The sequence below is a fragment of the Desmodus rotundus genome, chromosome 10 (assembly GCF_022682495.2).
Source record: "Desmodus rotundus isolate HL8 chromosome 10, HLdesRot8A.1, whole genome shotgun sequence".
Taxonomy (NCBI): domain Eukaryota; kingdom Metazoa; phylum Chordata; class Mammalia; order Chiroptera; family Phyllostomidae; genus Desmodus; species Desmodus rotundus.
The window spans coordinates 70,433,292-70,457,607 of NC_071396.1; the positions used below are offsets into that span (position 1 = coordinate 70,433,292).

Consider the following 24,316-nt stretch of genomic DNA (forward strand, 5'->3'; position numbering starts at 1 on the left):
TGTTCCTTATCTGGGAACCTCTTTCTATGTTCTTCCATTCTAAATGATAGTTTTGCTGGGTACAGTATTCTTGGTTGTAGGCCCTTGCTTTTAATCACTTTGAATATTTCTCGTGAATCCCTTCTGGCCTGCAAAGTTTCTGTTGAGAAATTAGCTGACAGTCTTAAGGAAGCTCCCTTATAGATAACTGCTTTTCCCTTGCTGCTTTTAAGATTTTCATTTTGTGTTTAACATTTTTCATTTTAATTATGATGTGTCTTGGTGTGGGACTCTCTGCATTTTCAGGACTTGTATGTCTATTTCCTTCACCAGGTTAGGGAAGTTTTACATCATTATTTTTTAAGATAGGTTTTCCATTTCTTGCTCTCTCTCTTCTCCTTCTGGCATCCCCATGATGCAAATTTTGATATGCCTGAAATTGTCCCAGAGCTTCCTTACTGACTTTTCCTTTCTTTTAAATCCTGCTTTTTTAAAATTCTTGTTTCCGTTGCTATTCTGATTGCTGTTTGTTTCTTTATATTCCAAATTGTGGTTTGGTTCTCAGATTTATCTACTCTACTGTTGATTCCCTGTAAATTATTATTCATTTCAGTTAGTGCATCCTAAATTTTTAACTGGTTCTTTTTTTATGGTGTCCATGTCCTTTTTCAAGCTGTTGAAGTTATAAGTTCACCTGCTCTTCCCCTAATCATTGAACGTCATTATAACCAGTGCTTTGAACTCAGCATCTAGTAGATTTCTTGTCTCCATTTTGTTTAGGGTTTTTTTTCTGGAATTTTGTTCTATTCTTTCATTTGGGGCATGCTTCTTTGCATCCTCTTTTTGGCAGCCCCACCCCCATTCTTGTTTTTATGTATGAGGTGCAGCTGCTACATCTCCCAGGCCTAATATAGCAGGTGTCCTGTAGGGGTCCAGTGGCACAGCCTCCCCATTCACATGAGATGGGCACTCCAGGTGTACTACCCCCACATGGGTTGGGTACAACCTCCTTTTGTAGTTTCCAATCAATGAGAAAAATTTACCCCAAGGTGCATTTACTACAAGGACTGGGTGTAACCACCACACTGTGGAGGATCAGCAGAGGCCAATTCCATGGAGCAGGAGTTATTTCAGTGGGGCTCTGATGCCCACTGAGTTTTCCCCTTAAGTGTATCATTTGTGGGTGTGCTTTGACATGGTCTGAAGCTATCCACTGGATATGATGGCTCTGGGGCCTCCCAAGAGGTACAGGCCAAGGTCAATGGCTGCCTGTGCTCTGCCCAGGGCTACCCAGCATGAGCTACAAAGCAGTCTACAGATGGCTGCTACTTGTGCTGGGCTTAAGGTGCCCATCAGAGGCCAAGCTGTGAAACAAATCTGGGGCTGCTAGTGCGAGGCCTGGGGATACTTAGCAAGACGTACAGAGAATGCCAAGACTGGATATCACTTATTTGAGAGGTTTTAAAAAAGATCTGAAGCATGAGTCAAGACAGGCCATTCATATGGAAAAGCCACTGGCAACAGTTTGGGTGATCCCTCAAGTTGGTGGGGCATGATCTCAGGGAATCACAAGGGCATCACAATGTGAGCCAGGTTTATGGAGACCCAGTATGGCATCCTCCTGCTGACTCTGTGGGGAAGGGCTCAGAAAAAGAGCATTGGCTTTTGGTAGCCCTTCTGTCTGGAAGAAAGCTCTTGCCCTCCAGCTCTTGCCCTCAACCAGACACTCCAGTTCCTTCCCTTATGTCCCTGATGCCTTTTGAGCTGCTGCCCTAGCACTGGAACTCAGAGGGAGTAAGTCCAAATAAGAGCATGTGTGAGCCTTTTAAGATGAACTGTCTGGAACTCAAGAAACCATCCATTTCAGCCAAAATCCCCACTGGTTTTATAGCCAGAAGTTATAAAGACTTCTCTTTCTAGCACTGGAAACATAGAGTGGAAGGGTCTTGTGTGGGTCTGGGACCCCTCACTTCCCAGGGGGTCCTCACTTCCCAGCCAAGATATACCTCCCTATTTTTATCTGCCACATGGGACCAGCGCCTTTCACATCTCTGCCCCTCCTACCAGTCTCTATGTGGCTTCTTATTTGTATCCACAGTTGTAGGACTTCCATTCAGCTAGATTTCAGGCAGTTCTGAATGATGGTTGTTCTGTAGCTTGGTTGTATTTTTTATTTGGTTGTAGGAGGATGTGAGTATATTTACCTACACTGACATCTTGACCAGAAGCCCTGAATTGTTTTGTAAAGTTATACATTATAAAACATTGGTCAAATATTTAGCATTGTACAATACAAATAGATGTTATCTACACATATTTGCCTAAAAGAACCTTTTGAAATGTTTATAAATCAGTTTTTAATGAAAAGGCAAAAACACCTTACAACATATAGAGATAAAGTTGTTAAAGTACTTAAGCAGTTCGTTTCAACAGATGTCATAATGAATCGACAGTAACCACCACAGTAAAACTAAATACTGAATTTTTTATTTTGTTCACATTCCTTTCATAATAATTATACAGAAAGTAAGAGTAAGTCCCTAAAATATTACTTCTGAAATTGTTTTAATACTTATATAATTTTGTTTCCTTTTCATTATATTTTATTATAGAATAACAATTTTGAAGTGGCATCTTTTGGTATTTATAAGATAGTGCAAGTTCTTTCACTGATTTTTAAAAAACTAAAGTTCTGTGACTATTTCTTTGACTAACTTTACCTTCTTCATTGCATCTCTTAACACTTTCTGTCTTCCAACACAAAATATTTCCAAATTCATTATTTCCTTTCATTTCCAATATCATTATAGCTTCATATATTGCAAATAGTATCCTATTATTTAAATAAAACCCCAAAATATAAAAATAATAAGTTAATATAGTGATATACTTTAAAACATTAACATTTTCAATTAAAAGACAAAAGAATGACTCGCTATAATTTTGCTACCAAAATTATTCGATTTGGAGGAAGAGGAGAGTTATACCAAATTCTCAGAAGTTGTTTTGGCTCTATTTCTTATCTGAGATGGCTGGTATTTGGGTGTTTTCATTGTCATTATTGTGTAAATTGTGCATTTATATGTTAAACTGTCATTTTACATATGCTTTATTGCTCAATAATTTTTATGAGCTGGCAGAGCTCTGATAAATGAAGATAAAATTAAATTATTATGGGAACGAACCATGCTCAAAAGCAATAAAAAGGAGATTCAATAGCATTGGAAACAGAGATCTGAAGGATATGCTTGGGATACTTGAACAAGATGGAGTGAAAAAGGACAAAGTGTTTTAGAAGTTAAGATAAATGGAGCTATGGCCAAACCCTGACCAACATGTGGTGTTATCAAACAAAACAGGACAAATAGAAGACAGTTGTATAGAGGAAATCTTCCCTGATATAGAGGAAGAGAGAAAAAAAGGTACAGTGATACAGGATAATGAACACCAGTAGATAGCCTACTAAAATTACTGTATTTTAAATTTTCAGTTAATTTAAAATTACTGAAAAGTGAACTGGTTTCATTCTAAGCAGTACCAGTGCAGGGTGCTACAGGGGCTTCTCCTACATCCACTGTAACTTAGCACACTGGGACTCACACTACAGACCCATAGGCCAGGCCTCTTGTTACCTGAGGGCCTGCCTGTGCTAGGGGACCCAGACCCTTTAGGTAAGCAGGCCCACCCCTCCCCTGAGTCACCAGGGCCTCAGTGCCCACCTCCCTGCTGACCAGCAGTGACAGGGCACCCTCGCCTGGCTGTTTGCATCACCACTGCCTGCTCTGAGGGGAAGCCCATGCGCTCCACCTGCTGCAGCCTGTGAGATGGAGGGGACAAAGACGAAGAAAGAATTGTATGGGCATCTGAACAAAAAATTGTTACCTTCCTACATCTTCACTGTGTATCCAAAGATGATATAATAATTAAATGTCTAAAATTCTCATGAAAGACTGTTTTATGCAGAAAATTACCATTTAAGAATTAAATCTAGAGACACATATTTTCAAACAGTAAATAATTGAGAACTTGTAGCATCTATGAATTTACTTCTTGATAAATACTTGTTGAGAATAAATGGCAACCAACACAAAAGTTGATGGACAAAGCTATGATAAAGCTTTTATTTTCATATGAAATAAGGTCTAACAACTGTGAAACTATGATTAAAGAATGGAATAGAAATGATATAAATGTGTATATTATACTAATGACAGTAACAATATAACTATGAATCTGCAGGGGATAGAAAAGTGGGAAATATATTATTTTACTTCTTTCTTAGTGGAATAATATTTATATCTACAATGAGAGGTAAATGAAGACAATGTAAATTTAGCCAGTTAGGCTAATTAGGTAGGAAATAGTTTAGTCATATTTTATACCTCCTAAAAATTACTTTTTTAAGTATTCTGTTTTCAGTCTGAATAAATTTTTATTGACATAGCTACTAATTATTTTTTCCAAAGACTTTAATTAAAATATATATAAGCTCCAGAAAAAAATTCCCAAGTATTAGGTATAGAAGTTGATGAATCCCAACAATGAAATTATTAGTGAGACCACCCCTGGGTCACGCAATAGAACTGCACTAGAATCCCAGAAGTCTCTCTGAGTCCCCTTCCAACCACATCCTGGTCTCCTTCCCTTGTGTAGCAACTCCCCTGACTTCCAGCATCACAAAGTTTGGGAAGTTTATACAAAGTGAAAATACTGTTTATGGCTAGATTCTTTTGCCCAACGATGTGCCGCTGTTCTCAGTCCTTTCCACTTTCGATAGACATGGCTCGAATTAGCAGTTTGCTGATGACTCATGAAGTTTCTCAATGCTTCATTTTTATTAGCTCTTTGGATATCTCCTTTTGTGATTGACTATTTGTGTCTCTTTTTCTTGTCTCTGTTTTATTGATTTTAAGAACTTCCTTATATTTTCAAGATACGTGTCTTTTGGGGGTTTTACATATATGTCAAACATCTTCTCCCACTCTGTCTTGCATTGTCAGTTTAATAATGTTCTCTCTTTTTTTCTTTTAACTTCATCTATATTGTCACAACATCTTAAGCAGAATGTGATTTCCACACTATACTTTCATTCACAAAATGCTCTGAGTTATTTTTTGAACAGCTTTACAACATGCCTAGGTTGGCTTATCATTTTTCTATTCTAAACAATATTTTTCTTTTGAAAACAAGCCCTATGGATAGTTACTCCCTTCAAGTTGGTTCAGCTTCATATACTGATTTCTAGAGGCCACACATGCAGTTGATAACTACGGAGGACAGAAGGTTTGAAAAGTAGATCCTAGGAGCGGAAAGTAGTTGTAATCAAGGTATATCTCAGAATACTTCAGTGACAAAAGATTCTACTAAGAAATTCACTCAATAGCTAAACACTTTAGACCACAAAGTTAACAAACACTAGGCTATACACATCTTACAAACATAACCTCAATTTGTTAAAATAAGCCTACATGATATAAGAAAAACTAGTTCCACTTTTGATTACCCCTAAATTTAGGTCACTACAGTTTATCAAGCTTTTCTCTTACAGTTAATAATTTTTGTACCCTTTTCATGAAATCTTGGGTTATTTCATGTTCACAAAGATATTTTCCTATGTTATCTTCTAGAAGATTTACTCTTTTGCTTTTTACATCAGTACTTTTGCTTCTTAGATTAGATATGATAAATCATATCTAATTTGAATGAAGATTTCTGAATGAAGTATTAAAGTAGGAGTTTTAGGAGTGTGGGGGGAGATAATTTGAATAGCTTCATTGAGGAATAATTGATATAAAAATAAGCAATGTTTAATGTGTACAATTTAATGAGTTTAAAGTAATAAACACACTCATCTCCAAAAGTTTTCTTGTGTCCCCTGTGTGTGTGTTAAGAGCGCTTAATGTGATTTACCATCTTAATAATTTTTTTTAATCCTCACCCAGGGATATGTTTTTTGATTTGAGAGAGAGAGGAAGGGGAGAAAGAGAGAGAGACACATTGATGTGAGAGGGAAACATTGATAGGTTGCCTCCTGTACATACTCCATGTGGGGATCAAACCCACAACTTAGGTTTGTGTCCTGACCAGGACACAATCAAACCCTTTGGTGTGCGGGACAGTGCTTCAGCCCACTGAGCCACCCAGCAAGGGCACTATCTTAATAAATTTTTAAGTGTACCAAACTGTTTTTAGCTATATGCACTGTTTTACAATAGATCTTCAGAATTTATTCACCTTGCATAACTGAAACTTTATACCCACTGAACAGCAACTTCTTATTTCCTCTCATTCTAGCCCCTGGCAACCACCATTCTGTTCTCTGATTTTATGAGTTTAACTATTTCAGATATCTCATGTAAGTTGAATTATACAGAATTCGCCCTTCTGAGACTGGCTTATTTCACTTAGCATAACGTCATCCAGGTTCATTGATTCTGTCACAGCGATGGGGTTTCCTTCTTTTTAAGGCTGTATAATAATCCATTTCATTTATATAATACATTTTGTTTATTGATTCATCTGTCTATGAACATTTGGTTTGTTTTCATATCTTGGTTATTATTAATAGTGCTTCAGTGAACATGGATGTGCAGATATCTCTTCAAAATCCTGATTTCAGTTCTCTTGGGTATATACTCAGAGATGCAATTGCTGTATCATACAGAAGTTCTATTTTAGTTTTTTGAGGAATCTCCATCTGTTTTCCATAGTGGCTAAACCATTTTCATTTGCACCAACAGTATACACGTGTTCTGATTTCTCTGCATCCTTTACAACACTTGCTGTATTTTGTTTTTACTTGTCAGAATATTTATGGTTTCCCCTGTTCTTTATTTCTTCTTACATCTCCACAGTTCAATCTGGAGTCATTTTCTTCTGCCTTACACAATTTCTATATTATTTCTTTATAATAGGTGTGCTGGTAACACATTCTTTCAGTTTTTCTTTGTCTAAAAATATCTTTATTTTTTTCCTTCATTTTTAGTGGTGAATTTACTGGGTTAAGTTTAAGTTGCAGTATTTTCTTCTTTCAGCATTTGAAGACTAATTTAATTGTTCTCTGTCCTCCTCATTTTTTTTGATAAATCAGTTATTGTTCCAGTTAAAGGTGAGATCATATGGTATTTTTCCCTCACCACCTGGCTTATTTCACTTAGCATAATGCTCTCCAGTTCCATCCATGCTGTTGCAAAGGGTATAAGCTCCTTCTTTCTCTCTGCTGCGTAGAATTCCATTGTGTAAATGTACCATAGTTTTTGGATCCACTCATTTGCTGATGGGCACTTAGGTTGCTTCCAGTACTTGGTTATTGTAAATTGTGCTGCTATGAACATTGGGGTGCATAGGTTCTTTTGGATTGGTGGTGGGTGTGGTGTCCTTTAACTAGAACGTAATCAACAAAAGAAAAAAGCAAACAAAATATAACCAGAGACATTGAAGTTAAGAACAAATTAACAATAGCCAGAGGGGAGTTGGGAGGGGATAGTGGGGAGAGGGGTTTTTAGGAACTACTATAAAGGACACATGGACAAGACTAAGGCAGAAGGTGGAAGTGGAGGAGGGAGATGGGTTTGGCTGGGGTGGGGTGGAGGGATGGGGAGAAAATGCAGACAACTGTAGTCGAACAACAATAAAAATAAAAAATAAATAAATAAAAAATAAATCAGTTATTGGTCTTATTTTTGCTTTTTTGAAGGCAAGATGTTTTTAATCTCTTAATGCTTTTACAATTTTTTTGTCTTTGGTTTACAACAATATAACTATGTACCTTGCTATATTTTCTTCGTTTTTATCATAATTAAGATACATTTTAATTTTATAATATGTAACTTGATGCCTTTTATCAGTTTTGGAAAGGTCCATCAATTATCTGTTCAAAAACTACTTGTTTTATTTTTTCTGTGCTCTATTTTGTGAAATCTAATTATATGTAATTAGGACTTTACATTGTATTACATATGTCCCATAAATATTTATTTTATATATTTTTGTTCTTTTTTTGATTCTGTAAACTCTGAGTGTTATTTTATTCTAATTTTCCATTCTACTCATTCTCTCTCCAATTGTATTTATTGTAATATGCTACTTAATACAATAGCTTAATTTATTTTTAAATTATTTTTTATCCTCACCTGAGGACATATTTTTTATTGCCATTAGAGAGAAAGGAAGGGAGGGAAAGAGAGAGAGAGAAAGAGAAACATTGATGTGAGATAAAATTATTGATTGATTCCCTTCTCAAACGACTGGGGTTTGAACCTGCAACTGGGGTATGTGGTGCCCAGACCAGGAATTGAAACCGCCACCTTTTGGTTTACAGGACTACAGTCCGACCAACTGAGCCACACCAACCAGGGCCAACAGCCCAATTTTTAAGTTCAATTTTTGTATTCTGAGTTCTAAAACTGCCATTTGATCCTCTTTTTTATGTTTTTTTTGTTCTATTCTAAAATCTCCATCTAATCATCTAATTTCTGAATATATTACCCGCACTTATGGAGCTTATGTTCCAGCCTATTTCTGATAACTACAGAGTCTGGACATCCTGTGGATCTCTCTCTCTCTCTCATCATTTGGTCTTATTTCCTGATCTATGTGGTAATGTTTGATTGAATGCTGCTTATTGTGTGTGAACAATTGTAAAGAGAATGTTATGCCCTAGATGATCCTGTCTTCCTCCTGCGTTTACTTCTGGCAAGCAGCTATATAAATGCAGATCACCTTCATACCATCATAGATTGAGTTAACTTTATGATATGCTTTAGACTTTGTAGAAGTCAAATTTAGCTGTACTTCACTCCTATTTCTGGAGTGCATCCAGCTTTTCAGGGGTTTTAATGAGAAATCCCCTTCTCCTTGATGGATGCTAACTTCAATTTTTATATGTCAAACTATTAAGACTAAAATCAGTGCTCAGCTTTTTAGCCTCACCTTGTGATTAGGCAAATGACCAAATTAAAAGCTATATGTCAAATGTAGATTTCCCCTTTTCTCTAGTATCTTTATACCTTAAGTAATTGCTGTCCTGTTAGCTTTTTGATGCTAACACTTATTTTTTCAGCAATTATAGTTGATTTTAGTGGGAGGATTAATCAGCAGGAAGCTAGTCTGCCTTTACTGGAAATGTAAATACTCTTAATTATATTTTAAAGATCATGTTTTTTATTTAGGGAGACATGAGGAAAGTTACTTAGCAATTAGTAGTTTGGAGAGGGCCCTCATACCCTCTGTTAATTGCAAAGCCAGTAAATTTTTGTCCCAGTTGATGAAGACAGCACTTGGGCAGACATAAAAAGAGAACAGTGAATAGGACTCTTGACCTTACTCTTGCCCTGGTTTTGAATTCTTCTTGCTTTTGTATTCTATAGTTATTTCAAATTCCAGTTGAGGTTTAAGGAATCACACAAACACAAACTATTGTGTTTAATTTAGACTTCATCTTTAACATTTTCCTTTATTAAATTTTCTACTTCAATTTTGTCTTTCAATTCTATCATTTATTCTTTGCAAGGGTTTTAAAGTTTGTTCTTTACTCTTTTTATTTCCATTCTCACCATCTTTATCATGTTAGGTATTATGCGAAAGACACTTTATATCCTGTATTTCTAAGGGAGGTAATTTAAATTTTCCAGATGTGTCTCTACTGTAATGAAGTAAATTAACAAGGGTTGCTACTTCACGGACATTTTTAAGAATACCACTAACCCGCTGCAGACCAGAGTGGTGGTAAGAGTCCTAAAAAATATCCCCAAGGAGACAGTGAGTCACAGGTTACAAAGGCCAAATATATAATATGAAACCTGCTGTTCCACATATATAAAATTTTTATTTATTGTTAATGACCTTAATGTTATTTAGGGAACTCATCTCTTTATAGTCTGTATTTGAGTAATTTTCCAACTATTCTCACCATTTTCTTTTTTTAAATTAAATCAATTAGGGTGACATTGGTTAATAAAATTATGTAGATTTCAAATATAAAATTCTATGATACATCATCTGTATATTGCATTTTGTGCCCACCACCCAAAGTCAAATCTTGAAAACATGTATTCACAAAGATATACAGGTTGGGGCAAATGTAGGTTTACAATTGTGAGTATGTGAAACATAGAGTTTATTCTTATATTATTATTTATGAATTATTTTATTATTTTCCCATACAAACAACTGGAACCCTACTTTTGCCCACCCTGTATGCATCCCTATGTTCACTGCAACACTGCCCACAGTGGCCAAGATGCAGAAACAACCAAAGTGTCCTTTCATAGATGATTAGATGAAGATGATGTACAATATAGAGAAGGGAATACCAGTCAGACATAAGAAAAGATGAAATACTGCCATTTGCAACAGATAGATGGATCTTGAGAGTATCATGCTAAGCAAACTAAGTCAGACAGAAAAGTCAAGAACCATGTGATATCACTCACGTGGGATGTAAAACAAAGTCCAAACAAAAATCCATAGTCACCATTTCAAACTCATTCTGCTGGTATATGCTGCAGCGAGCTTTCTAAAACATGAATACGAGCATGTTACATCACTATGTTAACATCTGTATTGTATGTAATTGTTAATATCTTATTATATATCAATACTATTAATACCCATATTATATATAGTATATATTAATATCCTCCTTCAAACCTTTTTATAGATTTCTATTACTCAAACAAAGTTTGAGTTCCTCAAAACTTTTATGATTTGTCTTGTACATTGCCAGTCTATTTAAATCTAAATCTTTCCTCCTTACACATGTATTATGGTATTTTGGCCATAATAAAGGTATTCTGCAAATACATGTGATTATATCACATAAAAGTTAGCACCCATGTCCTGAGGAGACTCTGTCTCTTGCTAGAATAATAACTAAGCAGCCATGTTGGGGTGCCCGTAAGGCAAAGCAATGAAAAAGGCCTCTAGGAGTAGAAGGCAACAGCCAGCCGACGGCTGCTCAGGAACTGTGTTCCTGATTGTATAACAATAAGTGCATTAGGTCTACCAGCAACCTGAGTGAGTTTGCAAGTGACTCTTTCCCCAGTTAATTTGCTGATCAGACCACATTTTTTTTTTGGCCTGACATCTGGATTGCAAGATTGAAACTCTGAAGCAGAGAGCTCAGCTGAATCATCCCCAGACTCCTGTCCCACCAAAACTGTGAGCTGATGAATGGATGCTGTTTTAGGCTGCTGCGTTTGGATGGTATTGTTGTACAGCAATAGAAAACTGGTATTCCCATCATGCTGGTTCTCATTTTCGTACTGTTGCACTCACAGTTCCCTCAGCCGTGGGGCTGTGATCGATCCACCTTTGTTCAGCTAAAAACTACTATTTGTTATTGATGACACAATTTATCACTTCACCAACCTGTAAATTATTTCCTAATTCTGCCTTTTGCAAAAGAGTAATAATCATTCATCTTGCTCACTAACCTAATTAATTTTTAAACTTTAATTTTTGTATATTTTACATTATCTTAGGTATATTTGTTTTTCATATACTAAACTTGAGGGCAGAGACTATATCTATATTGTGTTCATTTTTGTATCTATACTGCATACCACTCTGTGTGGTAGTATAGACACTTAAACATCCCCTGTTAATTGTTCTGACTTTACTCTTGTTTTATGTCTTTCCCTAGAATGTCCTTTCTATTTCCTTCCCTTTATACAATCTAAGTCATTATTCAAGGTTGGCTACAATTTACCTCCTCTTATTATCTTTGAATTTGTACATTTAACAATCTAAAATTCATAACAAGTACAAAGTATAGATTTAATTGCAGAAGGTAGGGAAGTTGCCTGGTTTTCTTACCATGCCCCACTGCTCAGAATTTCTTCCCATCATCCGTTCCATACTTGACAGAAACACTACCTGTTACAATGAATCACGGCACCAATTAAACTGTTTCTATGGTTTCTATGTCCTTACTGTACTTCTATGCAAAGTTCCTGTGTCTTATCATTCATATTTTTTAAAGGAATCCAAAACTTCTTGTTTTAGATCCCAGCAAAAAAATGTTTGTAACAAATTAGAAACAAATGGTATATAACATTACTATGCAAAAGTGTATATACTTTGATAAGAAAATTTCAAAAATACCAATGAATAATTAATAGAGGACATAATCAATTTAAAGAAAAAAACTTTGGTTTTGGCTACTAATTATCATGTTCTCTTTGTTTTCATAATAGTGCTAAAATGTTTTACATCCATACGCCATTGTGGACCAGCATGGTATAGGGGTTAACAGGATAGGTTGTGCAGTAATAATAATGCCCTTTCTACATGGACTTGTTAATATATACAGTGCTCTTAGAACAGTGCCTGACATTCGGTGGTGGGTAGCTAGAATGATCATAGAAGAAACACTTTTACAGAGGTTAAGTTGCCAGCTAAAGGCATGTCGCTAGCAGGTGCAGCTGCCGGAGTTCAAACCCAATCTGTCTGACCCTAAGTCCCATGATCTATTATCCACTGGATTATATTGAGCAATAATCATTTTTTAAAGTTTATAAAAGGCAAAGAAGTATAAAATGAAACAATGATATTTCTTATTCAAATTAGCAAAACTTAAAATGTGGAAACAAGTCTAAAAATTGTGAAACTATTAAAATTAGCAATCTCATATATGTATGGCAGTAATTTAAATTATTACACCATAATAAAAAGTAACTCTATCATATACAACCTACTACTTAATAATTCCCATTCACTGGATCTGTCCTAAGTGAGGAAAACAAGAAAGTGGGTTCAATAATCTTAATCACTGAATTATTTATAACACTGTTGACTGTCCAAGAATAGCACAATGGTAACTAAAGTATATTATTTGTATTATTGAATAATTCATTGTTACATACTTATAGTTTTGGATATTATACTGCCATTAAATTTACATTTTTAAACAATGCTATTATATAGAAATATAGATAAAATGATGTTATTTTAAATAGAGTATTTTGATTCATTTTATAAAAGAATTACCTAAGAAAGAAATTTACATACCAAATGAGGTCTAAAGGGAAATAAAACCGTAAAGGAAATGGTATTTACATATGGGTGAAATAAATGAATGACATAATAATTTTCTACTTGAACATTTATTTACCATATACATCTCTATAATGAGCATTACATTTTAGACCAGAAAAAGAATCAGTGTGGTTTTAAAAAAAAACTAAATGCCTATTTCTAGTTTATGGGTTATTGGAAGAATACAAATTAAAAAATTGTGAACAGGTTTAAAATGTTAAGTATTTGTAAGATCATGAAAACAATATTGCTAATGTACCAATTGATATAAAAAATACTACACTTTTGCTACCCTAAGATGGCATTTTCAGTAATAGAAGTATTGTGACTAGGAGTGTGTTCCACTGAATTGTAACTTATTTTGTGATTCTGTGAACTGCCAATGGATCTGCCAGAGAAAGGAAGAAAAACAGCCCAGTCCACATCTCCTATTCCTGCTGATTTCTTTCCATGGCCTTGTAGTGAGAGACAATTATCAGCCATGACCAAACATGTCCCTTATAATCATTGCAAGAGCCTCCTAACCTATAAACTCACATCAACAGGGAACCTGATAAAATTTTCTATGTTTAATATAGCTCATACTTTCTTTAGTTTTTTAACTTTAGCAACAATGCTACCCAGGAAAAAAGGAGACACAAAATATTTATATCTTCCCCAAATATCAGTTATTAGCACATACATACTGCATCTCCCTAATGGCTTGATTTGGTAAATCAGCAGAAAATCTTATTTTATTACTATGAAATAGTAAACACTATAAATCAAAGCCTGAGCTTTGCATTCCCTCCGCAGTAAGCCTGGCTGTGTGGCTCCTTAATGATAGCACTTAACATATTTAGGTATCTCTAATAATTACAAATAGCCTTTCTAGAACCACCAACCTCCTTTATGCCTCCTCCCTTTAACTGTCAAACTTCTTGAACAACTGTTCTCTCTACTATTTCATTTCCTTTTTTTTTTCATCAAAGAAAAATAACTGCTCTGGCTGGTGTGGCTCAGTGAATTGAGCACCAGACTGCAAATCAAAGGGTCACTGGTTTGATTCCCAGTCAGGGCATGTGCCTAGCTTGTGAGCCAGGTCCCCAGTAGGGGGTGTGTGAGAGGCAACCACACTTTGATGATTCTCTCCCTTTCTTTCTCCCTCTCTTCTCCTCTCTCTAAAAATTAATAAATAAAGTCTTAAAAAAAAGAAAGAATAATAACTTAAGCTGGCTTTCCCCCTCAACACTACTGAGAGACTATCTTCATTCAACGTTACAGGCTATCTTTATATTGCTACATTCCATGGCCAGCTTTGGGTCATTTTTTAAGTGGATTTCTTTTCCAGTTTTATTGAGAAACAATTGATATACATTACTGTTTGAGTTAAAGTATACGACATGATGGCTTTATTTACATATAATGTGGAATGGTTACCACAGTAGATTTAGCTAATATCTACCATCTCACATAGATTACAGCAAGAAAATTTCCTCCAAACTCTTAGGATCTACTCTCTTAACAACTTTCCTATATGTCGTACAGTGTTGTTAACTATATTCATTCGACACTGATGATTTCCTTTCAAATTTATTTTCCTGGCTTCTATGACACGTTATTTCTTCTTTAATTTTTTTTAATGGTAATTCTTTTTCTCTGTCTCCATTGCAGATCCTTCCTCCTCTCCCACGTGCATGCCACAGCACTATGTCTTGGACTCTGTTTTGTCACTTTCCATGGACAGAGGAGACAAGTTCCCAAGGCTTCACATGGCAAAATTATATAGCCTTCTTCCTAAGCTCAAATTTGGAATAGCCTGTATCCTATTTTGACATCTCCATTTTGAGATTGTACCAGGACCTCAAACTCAAGATATAAATCTAGTGTAAAAAATGGCTGGGATTTTGAGTTTGAGTCCTACTTTACCAGCTTACCAGCTGTAACAATGGACATATTATTTAATTAAACTCTCAAGTTCAGTTTCCTTGTTCAAGTTACCAGGAAAATTAAGATAATGTGTGCAAATCGAACACAGCAGAACTCCAGCTACATAGTATGTGCTCAACTGCTATGCTTTTTCTTGTGATTCCATTCTCCATATATGACTTATTAATACACCTGATTTTTCAAGTAACTTGAGTATCGGCATTTATTCTCCTTTCTGCCTCATATTCCACCTAGTTTTTTCAATGGCCCTATTTAAATATATCTTAAACATATCCACCTCTTTAGGTTTCCACTGGCATTTCCTGAGTTAAGGCTTTCAGCATCTCCTGATTTTTTTTCTGATCTGTCATTACTATCCAAACCCACTGGTTTTCCTGTGTTCAGTCTCATTCATTGAAATCTATAAGCTCCACAGTCACCAGATTAAGTTTAATGACATTGACCTAATTGAAGTTTTTTTTATCTATTAACCAATCCTTTCAGTATAAATATCAGGCTCTTTAATTGGACATGGAAAGGCCTTAGATCTCCTCCTCACCTCCTCTATTTTCATCTCATCACATTCACTTTATTAAGTATTCTATATATACTTTGTAGTGATCCTCTCTTGACTGTGGTGTAATTTTTTTACACTTGTATATAGTGAATGTATTATTAATGTATTATTTAGTTTTTTGATTGACAAAGTATGTTGTCTTTTTAAAGAAAATAACACAAAAAAATTATTTTCCCCACTTTGAAGACCCTATGGAATTATCAAAGAAATAGTGAAGAGAATATTCTGTTTCATTATCTGATTACAAGACCAGACTCAGAACACAGGCAGTTAAAATCTTTGATAAAAATGTACAAAAAATACCAAGAATCTGCCTATAATCGCAAAAATGAAATGAAAGAGATTCTAAGTGCAACAGGACTAGCTCATATGTTTAACAATTAAGTACAGGACATAAAGCATTGGGAGACTAAGCTTATGAGAAATATAATAGCTCAAGAATATTTCCAGATAAATGGAATATTCAAGTGATACTAGATTAGGTAGTTAATCCAATTCACTGCTTGGTTTTGGAAGACAGTATCTTCTAAAGCATAGTTATATTCTCTTCATTTTTGATTTAGTACTTTTAGTGAGACCTTGCCTATGCCAACCATGGTTTGCCATTCACAGTCTATTTCTGAAATGTGATCTTCCAGTTGGTAGGAATTGTGCTCTTAGAATATACCATATTCATTCTCACTTCCTATGACTTCATACACTACCTTCTTGCTTGAAATTGTTCTCTATTCTGATACTCATTTCTTTCGTAAAAGTCTACCTCTATGTCACTTCTATGACACCCTCTAGAAAAGGCTACTTGGAAGTCTCAACATTTGGTTCAGTTTCCCTCTGTGTCTGCCTATGGTTGCATTTCTCACCATGACTTCCGGACACCTCATTTCTTGTATGTGCCCCCATCCTGGTGCCATCTCAGTAAGGCAAGGGATCTTGGTTTACTGATCACAAGAACTAGTGTAGTGCCTAACTCTTAGGAAGAGCTCAAAATACCTTTGGAATTATACACTTAATACTTTTAAAGGTGAAAGTCAAAAATCAGTGATAAAAATCTTCTGCTTACCTACATTTAGAACTATTTTTCAACGGTTCCTATTTTCAATAATTTCTCTAGCCATTTTAATGCTCTATTTAAAAATAGGTGTAATGACATGTTTTCCCATAACGCGCCTGGTGCAGTGAGGATGCTGTCAGTTAAGTCCTCTGATGAAGATCACTTTCCTAATACGGATACCACTCTTACTTTGTTTTGTTTTCCTTATTCAATGTTTCTCTCTTACTAATGTCTTTTAAATTTTATTTTCACCATCTTGTCATACCAAAGCATCTATTTTCTTTTTGCTGTTGTTTTCAAGGTGAAGAGAAATGACCTTCTTGTTAGCACTTCCCTGATGCCTGACAGCAGAATCACTTCTCCCCAGAGATGAGGCTGGTAGCCCTAGGCCAGTCATTATCAAGTGTGATGCTGCTGGACTTTTGTGTTCCACAGCATGATAATAGTTTATCACTCAAAGAAGTGATGAAAGCTCTCCTATGATTAAAATAATCTGTTCAGCTTCTGGAAATTTCTGGATGCCTTTATAACCATAATTATTTGCTTAAAAACTGCTGCCCCTAAAAAAACATTTGATAATTTACTAAAGTTATCTTAAAAGGAGATTTTATTGTTTTTACCAAAAAAAAAGGCAAAACTGGTGATCCAGTTTTCTATACAGAAAAAAGAAAATACAAACTGACCTGAGGAAAAAAAATGGTTTTGTCTTTTTTTAAAAAATGTTTATTGTTATTCAATTACAGTTGTCTGCATTTTCTCCCCATCCCTCCACCGCACCCCAGCCAAACCCACCTCCCTCCCCCGCCTCCGCTCTCCCCCTTGATTTTGTCCATGTGTCCTTTATAGTAGTTCCTGTAATCCCCTCTCCCCACTGTCCCCTCCCCACACCCCTCTGCTTATTGTTAGATTGTTCTTAATTTCAATGTCTCTGGTTATATTTTGTTTGCTTTTTTCTTCTGTTGATTATGTTCCAGTTAAAGGTGAGATCATATGGTATTTGTTTTTGTCTTTAAGGAGTTTCCAGAGTGCTGGGGAAGGCAGACACATGTGGAGAGAACTAATCAGAGTGCATTCACAGGTGTGCTCTGGTGAAGATAGGCGTGGTTTGGAGGTCCAGAGCGTGAGCGTGATCCTAGAGACATTTTACTTCACAAGAAAGTATTGAGGATTAGATGAGACAATGCACGTGCCTGCCGCATAGGAAGTGTTTAGTGCCTGGTAACTACTACTGTAGTTTACAAAGGGCTAAGAGGATATACAGGAGAAATGTTTACCCACGCCTGGAATGATCAACTGAGGCCCAGGAGTAGGCCACAAGGGATATACTTGCGTTATTTGGAAGGTGGCAGAGGTTAGCAGCAGCATTTTGCATTTCACACAGGTTGCAGATCCACTGACTCACTTTGTAGGCATGAAGCAGTACCTGAACCTTGACGTGTTCCATCTTCCCCAGGAATCTCCTTCAGGTTTCTGACTCCTACGCTGTGTGTCTGTGCTTAGCTTTATGAAGGGCATGGCTTCTGCAAGATGCCCTCATTACCAAGGCCAGAGGAAACGAGACTTAGATTCAGTCTATTTATGTGGTTTCCAGCTCTTGCTTTTGGGTTCCATCCTGCTGTTGGTCTTCCGTCTGCATTTATACTTATTTTGACTCTGCCCTGTCAACTTCAATACCTGGCATTGAATGTGAAGATACCAGGCTTAAAAGATTTCACAGCAATGTAAGCCAGTCCCCCTGAAACAACTTCATACACACACATATACTCTCTCTCACTCGCCTATTGGTTCTGCTTCTCTAATTGAACCTTGACTGAGATTTTCTGTACTACTGATATTCCAGGTTTTCTTTGTGGGCCACTGCTCTATGGCCTTATCTTCCACTGCATGCATACATCATACCCCCAAAATGTAAAACTTTCCCTATCAGTGTCTCTGAATACAATAGCAAATTTGTGACTACTATGACACTATATATATACTGTTTACATTTATTTCAGAATTTCATTATTATTTATATCATTACCAATCTATGAAATAAATGGAAATATAAAGGTATAAATAAAGTATTTTAAAATAGAGATGAATAACTAGTAGAAATCATTTCTTTGAAAGGAGGATTATAGTCCTGACTGGTGTGACTTAGTTGATTGAATGCCAGACTGTGAGGCAAAGGGTCACCAGTTCGATTCCCAGTCAGGGTACATGGCTGGGTTGCAGGCCAGGTCCCCAGTATGGGACAAGCGAGAAGCAACCACACGTTGTTTCTCTCCGTTTTCTCCCTCCCTTCCCCTCTCTCTAAATAAATAAATAAATAAAACCTTAAAAAAAAGAAAGGAAGATTACAGTATTTCTACCATAATGAATTACATAACATTGAGTGAGCAAGCTGTTTATATGACTTTTATTCTAGAGGACAGCCCATTACTCTTCTAGTCATTTTGTAGGGAGGAGATGCTGATTGAAATCAACAAATATTTATTGTCTATGTGCTAAATATTGTACCAGGTACTTGGGACACAGCAAAGAACAAAACAAAGGTCCCTGTCCTCATGGAGCTTATAGTCCAGTATTCTTCACTTGCACACTGCGACCCCAGGGAAAGTCACAGCGCCTTTCTGTGCCTCTATCCTCAGCCACTCTGCTCCATGCAGGAAGAAGCAGGCTGGCCCAGACTTGGGTAATGTGTCTGGTGTACTGTCAATGTCAAACACACCACACTCAACCCACCACCTAGACAGTAAACGGGGCTGGAAGCTGACCTTTAATAATAAAGTACAAGTGCGCAGGCCAGAGGGAGTGGAGCCAGGTGGTCTGGTACGCTGTTGCACCAGGGCCCGGGCTGGCTACAGAAACTGCTGCTGCTGCTTGGCGGCTACCTTGCTGACAAAGTCCTTGTTCTTATCTGTAGCTGCCCATTCCACCTCCTTTGCCTTCTTGTCTTCCTTGGCTGTCTCAACAAGGGTTTTGGGAGGGGCCTGTCCTTGCAGCTTGGTCAAGATGTCTTCAAAACACTTCATCACCTTGGTCCCATTGTTTTTGAACATGGTGAGACCAAATTCCTAGACAGCTCTGGATGTGCAAATAAGCTAGAGGAGCCCCAGACTTCCCAGTGGATTTTGGTCCAGCTGCTGTTATCAGAGTTCACACAGTAAATACTTCGTTCCTCCACCACCATCAGTCAGGTGTGGTTGACGTTCCAGGGGAAGGTGTTCATGGTCTGGTTCTGTGGGTCCACAGTATCCTCTAGGATGTACACCCAGTGAGCAACATTGGGCAGGAAACAGTCGCTCAGCCCAGCAGGGCATCCTGTTGGTCTTGGTCAGGAGTCTCCGGGACAGGAGCTTCTGGTCAGAAGTCACTTCCTGGTGCACAGTTTGTTATTTCGAGGCATGTTTACTATAGGGATGTGGGTACCACTGCCAGAAGGAACTCTGGAGCTCTCTCTGGCCCAGGAAATACTTCACCACCATCCAGGCCGGGGCAGGATCAACATCCTCACAGCATCAGGGGTGCACAGCCACGGGTCACGAGAGTGCAGGCATGCAGCCCAGTCACCACTGCACTGCACCCCACCAGCTGCCACCACCATGAGGAGTTTTATCTTCAAATCATTTTTATAAACATTACACATTTTCACACATTGATAAAAAGGATCAAAATATGACAAAATGGAAATAGCTGTTAATAATACTTATATCAAGATCTTCCTTTTTTTCTATTATTAAGAGAGGGACTTTGATGTTTAAAAAGATCACAGTCTGAAACAAAGGAAAACTCAGTATGAAAATTACAAGCAAATAATTGTGTTTCAGAAATATTGTGTTGGCCAAAAAGTTTTGTTCAGTTTTTTTTTTTCCATAAGATGTCTGTGGTAGTGTTTAGTTGTCTTTAATTTCATTTAAAACAATTTTGTCACAATCTTGTATTGTGTCAGCTGTCATATCAGCATGCATACAAAAAACATCAAAAATTGGTGAATTTTTGTAGCCATTTTAGAATTGAAGATGGAAGAAAATAAACAAAATTTTCAGCATATTATGTTTTATTATTTCAAGAAAGGTGAAAATGCAAGTGAAACACACAAAAAAGATTTGCATAGTGTATGGAGAAGGCGCTGTGACTGATCAAATGTGTCAAAAGTGGTTTGCGAAGTTTAGTGCTGGAGCTTTCTCAATGGACAATGTTCCATGGTTGGATAGACCAGTTGAAGTTGATAGTAATCAAATCAAGACATTAACTGATAATCAATGTTATACCACATGGGAGATAGCCAACATACTCAAAATATCCAACTAAGTAAAGTTATTGGTGAGAATGAAAAATGTCTTTTATTTCATGGAAAAAAACTAAACAAACATTTTGGCCAACCCAATACCTACTTTACATGAAGAAACTATTCTCAGTTCCCAGCATTTTCTTTTTCTCCCACTCATGATTTTCTGTACTGCACTGGTGCCCGTGGTAAGTAACATCCATAGCTCACAGGAGGTCACTGCCAACATCCTGCCACTGTCAATCATTGCTCTGCATTACAACATCAGAGGGAAGGAATGGAATGGAATGGAATGGAATGGAATGGAATGGAAAACACAGATTGGAGTCCGTTATGTGTAGTAGGAGTTAACATTTTGAGAAACTTTTACAATTAAATGCAAAATATATTTTCACCATTGTCACTGTCCCACATAATTCTAAAGGAATAATACCAAATTTTCTCTTGATTGCGAGGCTTCATTTTCATTTTCATTTTGTTATATGAGATTATAGTCTGGTGGTCAACCCCTCATATGTTAAGGCTTTTATCTAATGACTTACAGATTGATATCTATTTTTCTAAAGAATTCAGATTTCTTCATTATTATTAAACTCCTGTATCTGTTTCTTAGGATTGCCATAACAAATTGCTACAAACTAGCTGACTTGAGACAACAGAAATTTAATCTCTCAGAGTTCTGATGGCTACAAGTTTAAATCAAGGTGTGGACAGGCCCCTGTTCTCTTTTCTCGATTCTCTTGATTATCAGCGATCCTTGGTGTTGCTGGGCTGTGTTTGCCTCACTCCAGTCTCTGTCGTCACAGGGCTCTCTGATCTCTGTGTCTTCATGTGGCATTTTTCTCACTGTATGTGTCCCTTATCTCTTGGTCTAAGCTGGCAGTGTTTCTACTAATATTGATTGATTGGTTTATGAGTCACATGCCTAATCTCTTCGCCAAAAAATTAACCATGCGTAAGCTTAGCTCTGTTTCCTGGTCAAGTTACCTGAACAGGCTGAGAATTTTCCCAATTATCAAATTCTAGTTCCTTTTTGCTTAGCATTTTCTTCAACCAACTTCTCTCTTTCTCATAGCATTTTTCTGTAAGCAGTAATGATACTATGTTGGCAATATTTTCAATAGCAGATCAACAGAGGAGTTGTATTTTGTAACAGTAATAGCTTACTTGACACTGCTACAAAAATTCACTTTTGGTGAAACTTAATTATGTGTTTTGAAAACATATTACAAATATTAACATTTGGTTATCTGATTTATTTATTAGATTCTGTAATGCTTACTTTAAGATGATATTTTACTTCAAATAGCAGGCTAAATGGGCTTCGGGCAATTTCATAGCTATTCTTTTAGCTATGTAAAAAAGCATATTATTTTGTTAAAAATAAATTATTATAATACATATTTTCTACTCTATTCTTAACCAATAGATATCACCTGATTATCACTTCAGATTATTAAATGCCTTTGAAGTCTCCTGAAGAAGACTTTGACAACCTGTTTAAGCCATTTTTTATTGCATTGCTTGCAGGAAACTACTCTGTTGTGACTAGAATATGAAGAGTCTGTAGCACATTATTCAAAAGAGACAAATGCAATTCATTAATAACTACAAAAACTTTGAAAAGGTAGTTAAATAATTCCATGCTACACTGTACTATTTAAATTGCCCTAAATGTTTATAACAGCTTTGGGGATCTAAAAAAGCAATGGTAACATATCTAAGCCAGTGTTTTTAAAAAAATGGATGGCATACCAAGGTGGAACAAAATATTATCTTAGGCAATTTGGAGACCAACATTACTGAATGTTCTAGTCTGTAAAAATGCCCCCCAGTGAACCATTTGTTTCTGTTTTCAAGCTGTTGTTCAGTAGCCTGCCGCACTGAGTCTGGATGACCTATTTTAACCAATGGGATATGGCAGAAGTGATGTGCCATTTCCAGGCAAAATACTTAAGAAGACCTGACCCCTTCAACTCTTTTGATTTAGAAAAATCTGGGCCAATTAAGGAATCTGGTTTCACTGCTAGGAGAGTATGTGGAAAGACCATGGGAAAAAGACTTGTGGAGGAAAAGAAGCTCTGAAACCATATGGAGAGAGAGATTGGCCCACCAACCCAGTGTCCCAGCTGAGCCCAGAGGCCCATCTATCTCCACTGAGGCACCTGTCACACAAATAAAGCCATCTTGGATATTACAATCTCAGCATCATCCATCTGTACCCACAAAACAGATGCTGAGTAAGACCAGAAGAAGAACCATCCACCTGAACACAAGTCAATTCTTCAATCATGAGAAATAGTAAAATTGATTTTTTAAAGACACTAAGTTTGGGGGTGGTCTATTACACTGTAATAGACAAAACAAAATTGATATCAAAAGTGGGTGCTACCATAGTAAAAAAATGTGGTATTGGTTTTGTTAGCAGGTAGATACTGGAATTATGATGTCTGGAATAATAGCATGGAAATCATGATTGAAGACTGGAAGCAAAGGAACCCAAGTTACATAATAATAAAAAATTAACAAATCTGTTGCCTAAAATAATGTGGAAGATAGAGAAGCCATGCAAGAAACCTAGGTTTAGTTTTTAATATTTCAGAGAGAAAGTTTAAAGTATCAATCAATTTATATTCACCCCCTTTATCAAGTAGAGGAAGGCTGAGATAAGCTAAAATACTGTTCAGTTTGCAAACAGAATTTAGAAGGAATATAATGAAACCAGGGTTTGCTAAGTCTAGATATACAACTATTGCTCATTCAAAGTATCTCCTGGAATAAAAGACTCAAACTTATAATTGGCCTCAGGGCAAAGCTCACATCTGCAATAAAATGTACCCTTAAGTAAAGATGAGATCTAGGTTATACCTGTAAGACCTTTTGTTAAACCCTCAGAAAAATTTAAGGTTAAGTGTGCAGTCCATCTTTCCTAAAAATCTAAGGCCATTCCTCATAGACCATCTCCGATAATCATAAGGTGTCTAAAAGAACACCTAAAAATTGTTCCATAGCAAGCTGACTCATGGCCTAAGTAAAGACAGGCCTGTCTTGAAGAGATTTGCATTTGTGGATTCTGTGTCATAGAGTGTATTATAATGTAATGCATAAATGACTTAAAATGTTTATTTAGGGTCTAGTAGCTCAGGCTAAAGGGTGAAGATACAGTTGAAGAAGAAAAGAGAACTTTGAGCCCTATAATTCCAAGAAGAGAATACAGACTGAGAAATTGCCTTAAGCTTCCCACACAGGCCATTTCTTGTGGAAAAGGAAGAATAAGCTCAGAAATCAAAACTAGGGGTACAAATTAAAGAGCTAAGTGGTTACGAGACTCATTCTGAGGAAGCAGAACTGGCTCTAAATCAATATCCATTATCTTCCCCAGATCCAGGGAAATTGACAACATGTATATGTCTGGATTTGAGAATTTCTATGGTCCGGTGTGTGTTATATAATGAGGTCTGTCTGTAAAAAGTCCACCAATTGTTAATAT

At 36.4% G+C, this 24,316-nt stretch overlaps 1 pseudogene; it reads right to left on the minus strand.

Moving 5' to 3' along the window:
• Nucleotides 1-19,396: 19,396 nt before the first annotated feature.
• On the minus strand, nt 19,397-20,023 carry LOC112322602 (PRELI domain-containing protein 1, mitochondrial pseudogene; annotated as a pseudogene).
• Between the last annotated feature and the right edge of the window lie 4,293 nt (nt 20,024-24,316).